General features: G+C 36.0%; 1 protein-coding gene and 1 pseudogene across 5 annotated transcripts in view; one reads left to right on the forward strand and one right to left on the reverse strand.

Moving 5' to 3' along the window:
• Positions 1 to 19,586, reverse strand: part of CRY1 (cryptochrome circadian regulator 1) — a 93,840-nt gene that overhangs the window by 35,843 nt on the left and 38,411 nt on the right. The window contains exon 1 of one of the 5 annotated variants that reach the window (XM_060025546.2): positions 5,333 to 5,504. The exons of the other annotated variants lie outside the window; for them this stretch is intronic. The gene's annotated coding sequence lies outside the window, so the exon portion shown is untranslated. Of the gene's footprint in view, positions 1 to 5,332; positions 5,505 to 19,586 lie in introns of those variants that run through there. 5 annotated transcript variants of the gene reach the window in all.
• Positions 8,326 to 11,188, forward strand: LOC132434214 (small ribosomal subunit protein eS8 pseudogene; annotated as a pseudogene).

Genomic DNA, 19,586 nt, shown 5'->3' on the forward strand with positions numbered 1-19,586 from the left:
GAAAAAGAATTTGATAATAAATAGACGTTAAATTATGTGGCATTAACTCTCTGAGTGTAGAGAATGCCAGACTAATTTTTTCAAAGAAGGTTTCATGATGCAGGTGGAGCTATAGATCTTTTTTCAATGAAATAATTATCAGTAAGTCTTATGCATAATAGATATCTGGGGAAATTCTGGGGCAGAGGCAGAAGACTGCTTACTTTGCATCTTCCATTGGGAAGAAATGGAGTAGCCCACAAGAGCAAATCCAAAAGAGATATCAGATACCTGGAAGGTTCAACCTCATTGTTTGCCTCATGTTAATTTTCTCTAATATTTCATCTAGATTCTGTTCCTCTCAGCTGGATATATCTTATTTCCTCTCTACTCTGTTTCTTCTTTGTTTTTCATCTTAAATATCTATCTGCCTTTTCTACAGGCCATGTGCTCTTTCAGAATAATGATTGTGTCTTACTTGTGAGAAGGAGTGGTTAAAATGAATGGAAAGGCATATTTCAGAACTGCATTGTTCAATATGGTAGCCACTAGGCACATGTAGCCATTTAAATTAATTAAAATTAAAAATTCAGTTCCTCAGTCACACTTGCCACATTTCAAGGCCTCTCAAGAGCTACATGTGTGCCTAGCAGCTACCATGTTGGACAGCACAGGTGAAGAACACTTCCATCATTGCAGAAAGTTCTACTGGACAGCATTTTTCTAGAAGATTATTCAGAATAGATCATTTTGTTGTCTTTGCCCATTCTGATCCCATAATTTCACCAAGAAAGTCTTGTTAATTTTCTACAACTGTAGTTATTAGTGACATCAGTATACCTAGTCAAGTTTGATATTCCTTTCCCTTTAGGAATCATCATGTCTACGGGCCTGGGAAGTCACAGTGCTATACTCACGAGGATGTTAAAGACATCCCATCATTTCACCTTAGGAAGTCTCACAGTTGTCCGTAAACAAATATATACTCACATTTACATTTCACCACATCCCCTTTCTGTCTTGGTTTGGAGTTACCCCCCAATACCCAATCCCCATCCCAACCCACCACTGCCAATGTGTAAATACTTTAGGGAGAATATTGTTGTTGTTTGTTGTTAGAGCAATATAAAAGTATCTAAGTTTTGTAGAATTATCTGTAACTATAAATAACTTATCATGTTTGGTGATAAATGTTTATTGGGAAGCATCTAGTTTTCTGTATTTGCTTGGCAAAAGAAATTTTAGAGCCTGTAGTATTCAGATCAAAAATTAAGAAGTTGAATGAACTAGCAATTTTTAAGTTTTCTTAAATTTAAACAGTACAAAACTAAAATGTCCTGGGAGGATAATCCAAGGCAGAGATAATCCTCAAATCTCTTTTGTAGTATTAGTTTCAGTATCTTCTCTACCAGAGCTGGTAGTAAGTAGCAAGAGTTCACCATATTCTACTTTTTTGGTAGAAAAGTTTTTATGTAGTACAAGCAGGTCAATGATAGACAACAAGATGGGAAAAGAAAAAAAAAGGATCTGATTCATTTATAAAATGAACAAGTAAGCCTGAATTAGTTAATAATTAGCCCTTTATTTTTCCCTTTCTTGTTCACAAGCTGAATAAGCGTTCTTAATGCTTTTCAATAAATACTCTATGAACCAAACAAACATTGTACAGAATGACGTGGGCTGAAGCAATGGAAAAAGTTTTGCAACCATAAAGTTAATTTTGTTTTGGCACTTCATAAAACAAAGGAACAGAAGCTGTATTGCGGTATGATGTTTTTCTCCCATAGATGTTATTGATGGTGTTTTTCTTCCATGGATGTTATTGTTTATATCACTATAATTTCACATAAAGATTGCAGAGATACAGTGGACTCAAATAGGTATTTCAGAAAAGACTTGTGAAGAAGAGAAAAAGAGCAGGATGGAGGAGAACATATCAGTGATGCTGTCCTTGTTATAAGGCTTTTTGCACTACGACTTTTAAAACTGTTGCATATATTATTTTGATAAAATAAAATTTACTTTGCATATATCTACTTGTTAACTGGAAGGATACTCACCAAGCTATTAATAATAGCTACCCTTGGGGAGAGGGAGTTTGGGGTGGGGGTAAAGAAGAGAGAAACATACACTTTTTTTAAATGTCATAAGAGTTATAAAATTGACAATTAGCATATTCATTCAAAGTAGAACAAAACAGAAATATTATATTTACTGTAAACCTGGTTTAACACATAGTGAACATATTTTCAAAGCAACAGACATACTTCTATGGCATCAATTTTCATGGTTTCATAGTATTCCATTCCATAGATGTCCCATAATTTAACAATTGATAGCAACAAGTTACTATCCCTCAATCAATCCTGAAAAGTTCTAATTTCCTCATCTGTTAAATTGGAATAGTAACAGGGCCCATATCATACTATTGTTGTGAGAATTAAATAACATAAGTGAAGCTCTTAGAACAGTGCCTGACCCATAGTAAGCATGATTATATAACTGCTATTTATTTATTTTTTTACTCTCCTCCTTCCTATCACTTCTATTCTTGCTACAATAATTCTATCCCTTGTTATCTCTTGCCAGTATTATTTGCTGCAATGCCTTAAAATGGCTCTGCCTACCAACAATCTCTCTCCACTCTTATCCATTTTATACACAATATGAAATCTTCCTGAGGCACACTTTCCTGTAAAAAGGTCTTCAAAAATTCATTCTCTATAGAATAAAGAACAAATTATTTTGTTTGACTAACTTAGGGTTCCAGGGTTCATTTCCTACCATTCCTCTTTCCCTCCCGCCAAACCAAACTACTTCTCTTTTCCCCACACATTCAATCTCCTGGAATTTGCTCCATGCTCTTCCCTCGGCCTGGAGTACCTTTCCCAATTCCCATGTCTTTAAGTTCACATTCTACTAATCTTCAGTCTTCCACCTGAAAGTAATTTCTCCATCCCCTAAACCCTCAAAGGACATAACCTCATCCTAGAGAAACTTTCAGATTGTACGTTATATGATAGCTATAATATATAGATCACCTTCTCCTCCTCAAGGATTTCAAATTAAGTATCTGTGTCTCACTCCTAACTACACAGTTTTCTTTACCTGTCTTTTGGATTCTACATTTGGCAAACAAATCTCATCACGTGCCTTACACAATTTGTTGAAAAGATCAGAAATAGTAGAAAATAACCTATAGAGTTGTCTTGAAAATCTGCTGAAAGGATAGAAAGAGCATAAAATAACTAGTACTTGGTAGATATTCATTCAGCAGAAGTTATAATTATTCTCCCTTGGGAAAAATTTATAGTTTTGAAAGAAGTAACATGTATTTCTATATGTAAATACTGGGGCATGACAACAGAAGATAATGAATTAGTTAATGCCTACATCTATATACATAATCATCTTGATCTCTTAACTTTCTCTGAATGTGACTTTGAACAAAGGTTTGATGAAAATCTTTCCCACAAGGCAAGGCAAATGTGAATATGAATATATATACAACAAGATACAGTGCAATTAAGACCCTGAATCAACTAATCTCTAAGCATATAACTCTTCCTTGATAATACCATAAAATCTCCAATACACCAAGTTCAAAATATCAACTCATTGACAGGTAAGATTTCTTTTTAGTGCTGAAGGAATAATGTTACTTCAAAGGGTACTTTATAGTCTAACTTTTCATCCTTTACCCTCAACTGGGAAGAGAATGAGTTCTGCGAGAGTTCAGATTCAATGTGTTTCAGAGAACACACCAATTTCAAACTTTATATATTACGAATGCATGTACCTAAGAACAGGAATCCAACATTGAATGGAATGATTTAATACAATATATTGAAATTGCATAAGGTACGTTTTTTTTTTGACCCCACCGTGCAGCTTGCGGGATCTCAGTTCCCCGACCAGGGACTGACCAGGGCCACGGCAGCAAAAGCCCAGAATCCTAACCACTAGACCACCAGGGAACTCCTGCATAAGGTACAATTTTAATAGGGACTTATTTTCAGACCTTATCCAATTTGGCATGTTTACTGTTTTCTTGAAACCATACCCATTTGAAGGCTCAGTTAATAATGCTATTAACTACATGTAACAGGTTGATTTTTAAATAGGCCAAAGGGTAGTAAAACTCACTATATCCCTCTGCATAATTGTATTGCCTACACAGAAGAACAGTTCTTATACTATTTAATTACAATACTAACTGCAGCACTTCAAAATAAATTGAAGAGGGGTTAGGTGAGAAAATATATTTCTTCACTTTAAACATTTTAAGGATTTTTTTTTTTTACCTCCAGCGATCACTACCTTATTGCTATTAGGAAAAATTACATGCGGTGTGTTTCTTTATGCTGGTTCCAAAAGATGATTTCAACATGAATCAACAGAAATAGTTTCTTAAAGTAGGTCATTGCTATAGCAACCAGTGGGCAGTTTGGTATACTCCCCATAACAATGACCTACTTTCCAGCCTATGCTAGTACAGCTTTATATAACTAGAATTTCTAGTTCTGTCTATAAAATAGTCTAAAAAAGGCAACAGTAAGATACGACATAATCCCATTCCTGCTAAAAACAAGGCATTATGAATTAACACGTATCATACCAGAATAAAGCCATCTGGTTCTGCACTTTAGTTTATAAAATATATCTTATCACATGCTCAACAATGAAAACTACACTTAGAAGAGCTAAACCAAAACAATTCATTGCTGACCCTAGAGAAGTGATTTACAGACTATAAATTAAGATCATTAAATCACATGCAAGATATCTTCTCTTCTACCCTTCCTCCTTGTGAAACAACAGGGTTAAATTTTTTTAAATAAAAGTTCTGGATATACTAACTATAATAAAGGAAAAAATGGAGAGTCTCAGTCATTAAGCAGTCATTGGTGCTTCATTAGAAGTTCAAAAATTATAAATAGCAATTTGTCTCTTTATAAATTGAATAAAGTTTACATATGCTTTTTTTATGGTTTGTAACAAATTTTTAGTGCTCTTATCTAACATTATTCAAATTATCAGAATATTTGTGATATACACTTTCCCTAAAGAGAACAGTTTAATGTTGAACAGGATTAAATATGTATTTTAAAAGCAAAGTTCATATTTTTTCCAGGCTCTAATGGTTCATAAATCAGTGGCTCTAAACCATGACACAACGTCACCTTTTATAACAAATATTTTTCACTGCCTTATTTTAAATTCTGAAATGAAATTCATAGATAACATATCCTTATATACAATTTTAAAGCATTAATATAACGCTCCAATGTAATATATGAGAGAAGTTTAAGTAAAGTCATTTATATTTTTTAAAAAAGCAACATTTACTTACCATAAGTAAATATCTGGGTATGAAACAAAAAGACAATGAATTAGTTGGATGCCTGCACCTACATACAGAATCACTTTAAATTCAACAGCTACAAAAACAGAATGATACAGTTGTATTATTGGTGACTCAAATACCATAAGTGTTACTGCCTTTGGTTTTCTGTAATGTTGAGCAAGATTTAGTAGAGGTCTGGACAAAGTTCAATCTTCCCTTGATTCACATTGGTGATCAATATATTTTAGGAACACTCAGTGTATATTAAAATTGTGTAAAAAATACCTAGTGTTTACACATAAAAATGGGTTTAGGCTCTAGATTTTGAAAATCATGAATAAGTTTTTCACTTACTAGATGTTTCACGAAACATCTAGTATAATATTTGAAAGTTATGTGGGACTCAGGACAACTATTTATTTTGAGAGACTGTCCTGAGCACTGCAAGTTTTCCATCCTCAGTCTCTCCTCATTAATTCCACTAGGACCCTCCAATCACTGTGACTACCAAAAATGCCCCCATAAATTCCCAAAACACCTTCTAACGAATGACATTCATTATCCACATAATATTCTTGATTTGAGGAATACAAAATAAATGATATGAAATTCCAACACTCGAGTGTAACATTTAGAAAAGAAACTTGAAAATGTACATGATGTATATGAATATAACAGAATCTGTTATGGCAGAATGCAATATATATTATAAGAGACACATATGAATACCAGTAATTTGCTTTGAACAATCAGGAGGGAACAATCACTTCTGGATTTTTTTCTTTTTTTTTGAGATGGGGAGAAATTTAGGCAAAATTTTCAAGGTGATGGTAGAGAGGACTTGCAGTATTAATATAACTTTACTTGATAGCTGAAGACAGGAAGGGAGAATTATTGGCCATAGGACTGTAACCACCTTAAAGTCTGGGACTAGGCCTTGTTCACCACTTCACAGTAACTAGACAATGCCTGACATATAGTAGCAGTTCAAAAAATATTTATCTAATGACTAACCAAATAAATAAATTAATGAAAGCAGGAGAAAGGGACTTTTAAAGACTTGATTCAATAGTCAATGGAGAAGTAAGAAATGTGAGAGGGAAAGAATGTCTGCTGGACTAGGTACTTTACATATACTATATTCCCAACAACTTTATAAGGTATCTCATTTTAAAAATGAATCTAAAACTCAAGGACATCTTCCAAAGTAACTCAGCTAAGCAATCAAGTAAAAAATTTTTTAATTTTGATGTGTCTGACTCTAAACCCATGTTACTTTCCTGAAGGATATATAATAATCTAAAATGTTTTAGGAAAATTAGGCTGGCAGCTTTAAGGACATAAAGACGACTAAAATACAGCTTTTGCCTTCAAGATGAGGGATGAGCATGTGTGTCAATTAAGACAGAATATGTTAGGTTACACTGAGGTAACAAACAACTCTCAAAGCTCAGTGTCTTAAAATAACTAAAGTTTATTTCTCACTCATGCTATGTATCTACTGCAGGCAAGGCATTTCTGCTCACATTTAATTGGTTAAAGCAGGTTACATGGGCAAGCCAAACTTCAAGAAGGCAGAAGCATAAACTTCCTGCAGGTGAATAATGGTGAACAATAATAACATCTACCATAATATTCAAACCAACATTGATATATATGTCTTCATATTTCTTAATGAAGGGTATATTATGGCAGCACAGAAGAAATCAAACTCTGTGTGTGGGGGCAGGGGAAAGGAGACAGGAGAAGGCATGAGGAAGAAAACACTTGAACAGAGTTTGGAATCTATAGGTGTTGATCATGAGGATCAAGTAGGAAAGATCAATCAAAGCAGAGAAAACAGTATCCTTAAATTAAGAAACTCATAAGAACTGTGTTGTTTGGGTCGGGGGGAGTGAGGAATTGGGAGAACGACTACAAGTAACATACTTTCTAAGTCTAAGCTGTATTTCCCCCCAACACAAGTGTTAACACTTTTAAAAATATTCAAAATCAATGTCAAAAGAAACCTACTAACTTCTGTTGCTGACAATACATTGGATTAAGATACCTTAATGGAAATAACTAACAAAAAGTTAACAAAAAACAACAAAAGGAAACTTTTAAACATGATTCACTGGACTGTCCCAAAAGTAAGGAATCATAAGAGGTTAAGCAGAGTGCTAAGGTCAGCTTTAGCCTTGAGGATTTCTACAGAGTCCTGGAAAGCTTAAATATAATCCAGGTTGAGGAGGACAGGAGATAAAACCCAAGGCCCATCCAACTGAGGAAACTAATAATAGACCCTCAATATAAAACCTGGGCTTTAAAGAGCTCCATCCACAGTTCAAATGTAAATAAGACATAAATCTTAATAGGACAGGAAGGAAACTTGCCTGTCTCTACTCAGTCTGGGCTGAAAGAAAATAAAATCTCCCTTCCTGAATGGAAAGGTTAAACATAGTAATTTCACAGTGGAGAAAACTGGCAAACAGTACTGCAACCACATATCGGAGCAAACCTCATCAGTGATAAGTCAGTCATGTATCATGTACATCTTGGTATGATATGATGAGAAAAACACTTCACCTTTGTGATATTTTCCGCAAAACCCATAACCCCACTCTACAGATGAGAAAAACATCAGACAAAACTAAATTGAAGACTATTCTACAAGATACATGACCAGTACTCTAAATCAAAAAGGTCATAAAAAACAAGGGAAGCCTGAGGAACTGTCACAGGACAGAGGAGACTAAGGACACATGACTAAATGCAATGTGGTAATTTGGATGAAATCCTGGAACACAAAAAGAACATTAGCGGAAATCTGAATACAATCTGGAATTTAGCTAGTGCTATGATTTCTTAGTTTTGACAAAAATACAGTGGTAATGTAAGATGTTAATATTAGGGGAAACTGGGTATAGAGTAATCAGGAACTCTCTGTATTATATTTGCACATTTTCTATAAATCTAAAATTATTTATTTTATTAAAAAATTCTTGTGCATCCCCCCCATGCATAATCTCAATGCAAATTCATGGAATTTAAACGGTACCAAACGTCTTAAGCATATCATTGCATTTAACATGGTCCCAGGTTGGTTGTGATCTGAGATAATTGTTAAAAGAAATTATAAATCCTCTCTGGATTCTCAACTTCAACCCATGCTTCAATTTCTACAGAAAAAGTTCCACCAAAAATCAATCAATCAATCATAAAATACACAAGGAAACAAGAACTTAATCTGAGTTGCAGAATAAGAGACCTGAAAATTACTGAGAATTTTCCAGAACCACTGAAAGATATCAATTCAAGAAGCTCATGAATCTCAAGCAGGGTAAAAAAGAGAGGTACATGGGGATACGGTTGGGAGGTGGGATGGAGAGGAGGGGAAATAAAAACAGAAATAAAGAACAGATAAAAATAAGCAGAGATACAGAGAAGGAGAGATGAGACAGAGACAGAGAAAGGATCCACATCTAGATACACCATATACCATCTAGATACATCCACATCTAGAAACTACACAAAACCAAAGACAAAGACATAAGATACAAAGTAGTCAGAGAACATTATATCCAATAAGCAGAGAACATTTATGCAAGTACACATGGAATACTCATGAAAATTGACCCTGTACTAGGTCATAATACTATTCAACAGATTTAAAGGAATTGGTATCTATCATACATTTTGAAATTAAAAAACGCTTCTCCGGGCTTCCCTGGTGGAGCAGTGGTTGAGAGTCCGCCTGCCAATGCAGGGGACATGGGTTCGTGCCCTGGTCCAGGAAGATCCCACATGCCGCGGAGCGGCTGGGCCCGTGAGCCATGGCCGCTGAGCCTGCGCGTCCGGAGCCTGTGCTCCGCAACGGGAGAGGCCACAACAGTGAGAGGCCTGCATATCAAAAAAAAAAAAAAAAAAAACACTTCTCCAAACAATTTATCAGACAAAGAACATCACAATGGATTTTAGTAAATACCTAAAACTGAATGATAATGAAAAAAATATATCTAAAATGCACAGAATGAAAAACAACAAAAAAGAGGTATTAGAAGAAAATATATAGGCTTAAATCCTTACATTAGAAAAAAAGACTTGAAATTGAGTTAGGAAAACAGCAGAATAGATCTTTAAAAAAATATAAAGAAGGAAATGATCTCTTTCCAGCCAGCACTGAGCAATAGCCATATCTCGGAACAACTGGCACAAGCGCCACAAGACTAGGAACGAGAGAAAAACCTACTACAAGAAGTAGAAGTATGAGCTGGGAATCCCCGCTGCCAACACTAAGATTGACCCTGCCTCATACACACATTCCACATGCAGGGAGGCAACAAGAAGTTGCTGGACGTGGGGAACTTGAGGCTGGACATGGGGAACTTCCCTTGAGGCTTGGAGTGTTGTACGTGCAAAACGAGGCTTATTATAGTTTACAGTGCCTCCAACAATGAACTGGTCAGTACCAAGACCCTGGCGAAGAACTGCATTGTGCTCACTGACAGCACACTATTCTGACAGTGGTAGGAGTCCCACTATGCACTGCCCCGGGGCCGCAAGAAGGGAGCCAAGCTGACTTCCGAGGAGGAAGGGATTTTAAACAAAAAACGATAAAAGAAAATTCAGAAGAAATATGATGAAAGGAAAAAGAATGCCAAAATCAGCAGCCTTCTGGAGGCTCCAGCAGGGCAAGCTCCTTGCATGCATTGTTTCAAAACCAGGCCAGTGTGGCCAAGCAGATGGCTATGTGCTAGAATGCAAGGAGCTGGAGTTCTAGCTGAGGAAAATCAATGCCCGGAAAAGCAAACAAATCCTCCTCCCTCCTATCTTAGCTCAGGTAATAAAGATGTTTATTGTTCTATTGTTCATCTATTGTTCTCTATGTTCTAAAGAAGAAAAAGAAAGAAGGAAATGATCAAGAGCAGGAATTAGTGAAAAGAGAACACAAATACATAATAGAAACAACAAAGCCAAAATTTATTACTTGAAGAAACAATACTGTAAAACTCTGACAAGGTAAATTAAGGGAAAAATAGAGAGCAGACAAAATAAGCAATATTAAGAATAAAAAAGAGGATATAATCTCAGATATTGCAGGGATTAAATGGCAAATAAGGCAGTATGAAAAATTTTATGCAAATAAATTTGAAAACTTTGATAAAATGGATAAATTCCTTACCAAAACTGACTCAAGAAGAAATTTAAAACTTACCAAAACTGACTCAAGAGCAAATAAAGAACATGAACGGTCTCATAGCTACTAAAGAAACTGAATTCGTGGTTAAAAACCTTACATGGAAAACACAAGAGCCAGTCAGCTGTACAGATGAATTCTACCAAACATTCATGAAATAGACAGTTTTAATTTTACAGAGGATTCTAACCTCATACAGAGGATAGACAAAAAAGGAACACTCCTTAACTCACTTTATGAGGTGAGATTTACCTTGATACCAAAATCAGACAAGGACAGTACAAAAGGAAAATCACAAACTAATCTCACTCACAAGTATACCATATTAGCAAGCCAAATACAACAATACATTAAAAAATATACATCATGATCAAGTTGGGCTTATCCACAGAAAGTTGATTAGTTTAATGTTTAAAAACTGGTTAGTGTATTCACCTCATTCATAGAATAAAGAAATTTCACATGACCAACTGAACAGATGCAGAAAGTGTAGCTATTAAAATTCAATTTCATTTTAGCCTCAACAAACCAGGACTAGAAGGTAACCTCCTTAATGTGAAAAAGGGCATTCACAAAAAGTACACAAAACATCATATTTAATGGTAAAATGTTGAAAGTACTTCTTTTAGGATTGGGAAGAAGACAAGGATGCCTGCCACGGCTTCTATTCAACCTGGTACTAGTAGGACTAACAAGTGTAGTAATAAGAAGATCAAGAGATAAAGGGTATAAGGATGGGAAAAGAAGAAACAAAAACATGATTATTTACAGATGATATGGGTATTGACACTATCAAAATATAAAAAAAGGAATACACAGAAAATTATTAAAATTAATAATAGAGTTTAAAAGGGCCAAGATCACTCAATCTCTGGAATCGATTTACACTAATACAATCTATGTAACTTAAGCCTCTCTGATTTCACACAAAGCTATGTATAATCTAGAACTCTTACTCCTTGTCTAATTTTAGAAACCACAGCATTGTGACTCTACCAGGTTAGGCCAAAATCAAGTACAAGATGTACTTCTAGGCTTTAAAGGATTTACACATAACTAAATAAAATGTCTAACGTGTTCAAAAGCATGCTTTCCCAGATCTATGTGTAATGCTTTTCAGTAGTCTAACGGTCTTATTTGAAATTTCTCTCCTTCAGAAAAAGACTAGTTACATGTCAATTATATCTCAATAAAGCTGGGGAAAAAAGAAAAAAATAAGATCTCTATTTTCACCTGTGAAAAATAAGATTGGTGGTTACCAGAGAGGATGGAAGCGCAAAATAGGTAAAGGGGGTTAACTGTACGGTAACTGTATTAGTGGTAAGCATGCTGCAGTGTACACATAAATTAAAATATAATTTACACATGAAACCTATAAACCAATGTTACCTCAACAATAATAAAAAAAAAGATAGGAATCCTTTGAAAGGTTTTGAGCAGAGACTGGGACATGACATGACTTAACTTTTAAAATAATCACTTGGACTGCTGGGTAGAAAATGAGTATCAGGCAAAGGGCAGAAATAGGAAGACCACTTAGGAGGTTACTATACCGCTCTAGAGGAGAGATGATGGTGGCATGAATAACAGTGGTAATAGTGAAAATGATAAGAGCAGTTGGTATCTGGGTAGGAATTCAGCAGGTAATATAGCACAGGAAGTGGGATTGTTAAATCTGGAGTCCAAGATAGAAGTGTGTGGGTGGAAGATATAAAATTGGAATTCATCAGTACATATATGGTAGTCATTAGACTAGATAAAGGAAAAGAAGAACTGATGGAAGAAAGGACCTTCGCTTTGAATGAACAGAAGGAATGATAGGACAGAAAGAATGCTGGAGAGAGAGAAGGAATAAGAAAAGGAAGGATGGAATGAGGTCTGGATATACGGAAGCAGAGGATAGATATGTAGTCCTAGAAGGAAATATGGAAAGAATGACTGATGGAAGGAAGGGAGGGAGGGGGGATAAAGATGCAATAACACATGAGAGAAGGACACATGATAGAAAGAAGCAAGAGTATATGGGACATATACTCTTATATGTCTTATATGGGACAGAGAAGCAAAGACTGACGGGACAGAGAAGCAAGAATGAACAAAGAAGGATAGAGTAGGGGGTGAGATGGTAAAGTGTCAAAAAAAAAAGGCAGAGAAGAAGATAACATGGAAATCAAACTGAAATTTTAGAATCCTGAGTCTGATGCAGTTCTCAATAACAAAAAGGGGTCAATTTTACTTAATTATTAATAAGTGAGTTATGAACTAGTCATGGACCTCAAACACATCCCATTAATTTCATAGTTGAAAATAAGAAACGTCTCATCTTTACAGATTCTATATAACTACATACAGAACTTGTTCTATGCTTAGAGAAACATAAATGAAACTAAATAAACCCGAAGTACTATCATATCTCTTCTTATTTGGTAAACAGACTCATTTAGATTCACATTAACTTTTACTCTCTTTAGAAATATTTGAGAATTAATTGTTAGTAATCTAATAAAATGTAGAGTCACATATTCTGAGGTACATTCTTTCATTCATAAACCAACATCTGGGCATCTAAATAGGACACAAAAAAATAAATCCAGGGCTTCCCTGGTGGCGCAGTGGTTGAGAATCCGCCCGCCAATGCAGGGGACATGGGTTCGAGCCCTAGTCTGGGAAGATCCCACATGCCGCGGAGCAACTGGGCCCGTGAGCCACAACTGCTGGGCCTGCGCTCTGGAGCCTGCGAGCCACAACTACTGAGCCTGTGAACCACAACTGCTGAAGCCCGCACGCCTGGAACCTGTGCTCCGCAGCAGGAGAGGCCACTGCAATGAGAGGCCCATGCACTGCAACGAAGAGTGGCCCCCGCTCGCCACAACTAGAGAGAGCCTGTGCGCGACAATGAAGACCCCAACTCAGCCAAAAATAAAAATAAATAATAAATAAATACATCCAGAATTCCAGTCCTTGGAGCCTCCAAGTTCAATGAGAATAAGATGTGCAAATTCATTACTAGTAATTAATATATTGTATTACTGAAGTCCCTATTGTTAAAGGACATGTAGAAGGAAGGTAATTATGCTGAGGAAGAGCTCTAAAATTTTACAGGTATGACTGACCTGGATCTTTATTATCTATCACAGCACTTTGTGATAACAATTTAAGTCAGTCTTTACTTGAAATATATTTTAACTTCTGAGGTTAATTTACACTAGTATAAGGCTATGTAATTTATGCCTGCCTAATCCCCAAATCACAAAGTACTTGAAATCTAAGACTTTTACTACCCCATGTGTATTTTTAGAAACGATTACATTGTAACACTGTGAGGATAGGCCAAAAATCATATTTAAAATCTACTTCTAGGCTTTAGAGGATTAAAATAGAACTAAATAAAATCTGTTCAACACATGTACAAAAGCAAATGACAGAGTTACACATATTGGTTTTCTGATATTCCTATCAGAAAATTCTCTTCTAATAATGTTAACTTTCCTCTAGATATAAGTCAAGTTTTTCAGAGGTTTTCATGGTGGTAGGACTATGAAAAAAGAAGAAGAAAAAAAAGAGTGCCAGGACACAAAAAAAGGCTATAAAAGGTGAAACAGTATCCAGATCTTGGTTTCTAAATATCCTTCTCCAATTAGAAGAACCAGGATTCCACAGAGCAGTGGCTGATTTCCGGGCAGAGCAAGAAAAATACAAGATGAGCTGGAGCATCTCATGGTGCCAGAAAGTAAGGAAGTGCTCAAGAGAAATAAGATGGGTGCATGTCTAAAAATAAGATGGATGTCAAAGCTGGACCAATTTAAACAAAATAAACAGTAACAGTAATAGATTATAACCCAAAGAATAAAACAAATACTCACAAACCCACACTTTTATAAATAAATTATTGAATAAATAAATGGGGGGAGAAGGAATAAGTCTTCATTACAGAAGAATTCCAACTAATAAATATAGAAGGAATGAAAAAAATCATGATTGGAATAGCACATAATAATTGCTTCAAGCAAGATCCACTGATGAATACTAAAATTAATATCTGAAAGTATCACAAGAAAAAGAATATTTATCAAAATATCTCTTCCAAAATATTTATTAATTACAAAGGAAAAAAATAGTAATTTTACAGTGGAGAAACCCAGAAGACACTATTTTAACCACATGATCAAAGGTAATATCACCAGTAACAAGACACACTGATACCATGTCTCCCCTGATACAAGGCCATATCACTTCTGTGGTATTTTTCAAAAATGCAAAACCTTGATCTAATCATGAGAAAACATCAGATAAGTCCAAATTGAGGGAGATCCTACAAAATGCCTGACTAGTACTTTTAAAAGTCTTAAGGTCTTGAAAGATAAGGAAAGACTGAGATATTGTTACCGGCCAGAAGAAATTAAGGGGACATGATGACTAAATGAAATAGGGAATTCTCGACTGGACTCTAGGACAGAAAAACTACTAGTGGAAAAATCAGCGAAATTCAAATAAAGTCTGTACTTTCGTTAACAGCATTGCACCAATGCTAATTTCTTACTTTTGATAATTGTATTATGATTATATAAGGTATTAACATTAAGAGGTGCTGGGTGAAGGGTATACGGTAACTCCCTGTATTATTATTTTTTCGCTGTGTTGGGTCTCCACTGCTGCATGCGGGCTTTCTCTAGCTGCAGCGAGCAGGGGTTACTCTTCACTGCAGTGCATGGGCTTCTCATGGCGGTGGCTTCTCTTGTTGTGGAGCACAGGCTCTATGTGCATGGGCTTCAGTGGTTGTGGCACATGGGCTCAGTAGTTGTGGTACGCAGGCTCAGTAGCTGTGGCTCACAGGCTCTAGAGTGCAGGCTCAGTAGTTGTAGTGCACGGGCTTAGTTACTCCACGGCATATGGGATCTTCCCTGACCAGGGATTGAACCCGTGTCCCCTGCATTGGCAGGCGGATTCTTAACCACTGCACCACCAGGGAAGCCCTCTCTCTGCATTATTTTTGCAACTCTTCTGTAAGCCTAAACTTATTTCAAGATAAAACAAAAAAACAGAAGAATCAGAGCATTGTATCCTGAAATAAACAGGTTTGCGAAGTTTTTCCTACATAGATATTACTTTCACATCACTTCCGGTAGTAACCACTTGAATAGTTCCATCCATGAATTTATTCATTTAACAAATAAACACTTGAGCGTCTACTAGGTGCCAGGCATATATTACAGAAAAAAAGTAGGGAGTGCCAAGTATGGGGGAAGGGGATTGCTGTTTTATGGGTTGATTGAGAAGATTTCATTAATAAGGTGATACTTAGCAGAGTTCTGAAGTGAGGTAAGCCAAGTGGATATTTGGGAAAACGAACAGCAAGTGTGACAGCCTAGAGATTCAATAGCATGTCTGAAGAACAGCAAGATGGCCAGTATGGTTGAAGCTCATGGAGGGACAGGAAGAAGGCAAAAAATAAGACAAGGTGAGCAAATTATTCAGGGTCTCCTTGGTAATTGTAAGGGCTTTCTTTGGCTTTTATGCCAAGAGAAATGGAAAGGGACTGGAAAGATAAGAGAGCAAGTGTGACATGAAGGTTCTACAGGGTAATTCTGACTATCATATGAAGAACTGGGCTAAGAGAGGGAATACAGAGATCAATTAAGAAATTACAGCAGTTATCCAGGTAAGAGATAATGATGGCTTAGGTCAGGCTGTAATCAACAAAGGGAATGAGAAGTGACTGGATTCTGGATATATTTTTAAGGTATAACCTATAGCAGCGGTCCCCAACCTTTATGGCACCAGGGACCAGTTTCGTGGAAGACAATTTTTCCACGGGGGTTGGTGGGGCATGATTCAGGCGGTAATGCAAGCAATGGGGAGCGGCATGCTCGCTCGCCACTCACTTCCTGCTGTGTGGCCCAGTTCCTAACAGGCCACGGACCTGTACTGGTCTGCGGACTGGGAGTTGGGGACCCCCCATCTATAGGATCACCTCATAAATGTGAGGTGTGAGAGAAAGAGAGCAGTCAAGGTTGATTCCAAATTCAGAGCACATGATAGGATAAAATTTCTATTTACTGAAATGGGAAAATACAGGACAAAGAGCTTTGGGGATTTTTTTTTGTTTTATTCTGTTTGTTTTAAGTATAGTTGTTTTAATTTTAATTTTGTTTGTTTCAGTTTTAATTTTGGTTCATATTTATTATTTCCTTCCTTTCACTTTCTTGCAGTTTACTTTTTCTGATTTTTTTTTCAACTTCTTGGAAAAGAATGCTTATGTTTCAGATTTTTCAGTCTTTCTTCTTTTCAACTTGATGCTTTTAGGGCCATACATGTCTTTAGCTGTATTCCACAAATTTTGGTATGTCACTGTCATTTAGTTCAAAATATTTAAAAATTCCACTGTGATTTCTTCTTTATTATTTATAAGAATATTGCTTAACTATCAGTATTTGGGGCTTTTCTAATTATCTTTTTATTAATTCTGAGCTTATTTCATTGTGATTAGAGAACATATTCTCTGTTACTTCAATGTTGTGAAATATGAGACTTGCTTTATGACCCAGGATACAATTAATTTTGTTAACCTTTCGATGTGCCCTTGAAAAGAATATGTACACTGTAGGTGTTGGATAAAATGCTCTACATATGTGAATTAAGTCAAAGTTGTTAATCATATTGTTCCAATCCTTTATAACACTACTGATATTTGGCCTGCTTGTTCCATTAGTTACTGAAAGAAGTGTATTAATATTTCTCTGTGACTTTGAATTTGTCTGTTTCTCCTTTTAGTTCTATCAGCTTTGGCTTTCTGTATTTTGAGGCTATATTTTACACATACAAATTTAGAATTGCTATATCTTTCTGGAGGACTGTCCATTTTAATGACTGTGAAACATCCCTCTTTATCTCTGACAATTACGCTTCTTGCTTTAAACTTTACTTTATCTGATATTACTAAAGCAATACCAGCTTTCTGTTAGCCTTTGCCTGGTATATCTTTTCCCATGCTTTTACTTCAGCCCATCTTAACCCCCATATTTAAGTTGTTTTAAAAATGTGTTTAATGAAATTTTATAAATCAGTGAGCCAAATATTAACACAATGGAAAAGCGGACACGGGAGCTGAACAGGCACTTCCCGAAAGACAGTATCTAATGACTACTAACCACATGAAAAAATGCTCAACTTCTTTGGTAATCATGAAGTGAAAATTAAAGCTATAATGAAATAACACTTCACATCTATCAGAATGACTGAAAATAAAAAAACTAACAATAACAAGTGTTGACAACAACATAGGTAATCTCAGACTCCCATGGACTGCTGGTGGGAATGTGAATGATATAACCACTTGGGAAAACTGGCAGTGTCTACTAACAGTGAAGAAATGCCCACTTTATAACCCAGCAATGCCACTTCTATGTATATATATCCCCAAAATGTGTGGACATGTTTAATGGGAGACATATACAAAAATGTTCACAGTAGCTTTATTCATAATGATCATTCTGGAGAAGAATGGATGAGTCACGATGTTCATAAAAGGAACTTGATGGAATTCAACAACTAATCTATAATAAAAACAGTGATAAAAAAATAGTTGGACACTTCATACCTATCTTTCACCACCGTTTTTTTTAATGGACAGCAGGCTCTTATTGAAAGTTTAGGGTAGTGGTAGGAAATGACACTACAAGACAGGTAACAATTAGAAGTTGAATATTAGACATCTCCACCCTAAAGCACTAGTGCTATTCCCTACCCCAACTTTCTCACTGGCCATGACCCTCTGCTGGCCCTCAAATCTATCTTAATCTTGGGACTCCTCATCCTCCTCAGCTTATCCCTATACATGTGTCTTCTTGCCAGGTCTTGGTCACTCAACCCTTCTCTCCAGAGTTATCCAGCATCATACGTAGTGGGAAAACACTAGTGGAGTTTCCACTATAGTTGAGGACAAAACAAGGATGCCTGGCATCATAGTCTGATTTTCCAAAATCAGACCCTGAGACAAGAACTTGAAAGTGGGAAATTTACTTGACGGTCATCTCAGGGAGCACAGTGAGGAGACAGGGAAGAGAAAAGTCAGGAAAGTGTGCTTTACTAAGTAGAACAGACTGCAGTCCTTTGTTCTTCAGAGCTCTGCCCTTGGAGGGGTCTTTGCATTTCCATGAGAAATGGCCCTTGTGGCAGCTGATTGGCTTTCTCACTCTGTTCCTACTCAAAGAAACTTGGGCCCCCAGAAGTCTTTGTGTAACTAGAGCCATCTCAGTTCACACTGTGGTGCTTCCACCAGTAGAACTCTCTTTAAAACAATGAATTTCCTATGAGTCTGACTTTAGTCCTCTCCATTCAAGAGAGGTCACACCCTCGATTCTCCTCTAGACAGGCCTCTCTCCAATTTGCGCAGAATGTTCAAGTTCTATCGGACAACAGCCTTAAGATTTTTCAGCTCTTTAGTCTAGCCAGGAGGATCTACTAGCCACTGACTGGAATCCTTCTGAAATGTCTCTTTTTTAAAATTAAGTATAGTTGTTTTACAATATTGTGTTAGTTTTAGGTATATAGCAAAGTGATTCAGATATATTTTTTTCCTAGATTATTTTCCATTTAGGTTATTACAAGATATTGAACATAATCCTATGTGCTATATAGTAAATCCTTGTTGCTTATCTAGTTTATATATAGTAGTCTGTATCTGTTATCCCCATACTCCTAATTTATCCCTCCCCCCTCCCTTTTCCCTTTGGTAACCGTAAATTTGTTTTCTAGATCTGTGAGTCTGTTTCTGTTTTGTATTCATTTGTATTATTTTTTAGATCCCACATATGATACCATATAATATTTGTCCTTCTCTGTCTGAATTACTTCACTAAGTATAATACTTCTAGGTCCAAATGACAACACTTCATTCTTTTTTTATGACTGAGTAAATATTCCATTGTGTGTGTGTGTGTGTATATACATATACATACATATGTATGCATATACATACATATGTATACATATACATATACATACGTATGTATACGTATATCACATCTTCTTAAACCAGTCATCTGTTAATGGGCACTTCAGTTGTTTCCATGTCTTGGCTAT

The sequence above is a fragment of the Delphinus delphis genome, chromosome 11 (genome assembly GCF_949987515.2).
Source record: "Delphinus delphis chromosome 11, mDelDel1.2, whole genome shotgun sequence".
NCBI lineage: Eukaryota > Metazoa > Chordata > Mammalia > Artiodactyla > Delphinidae > Delphinus > Delphinus delphis.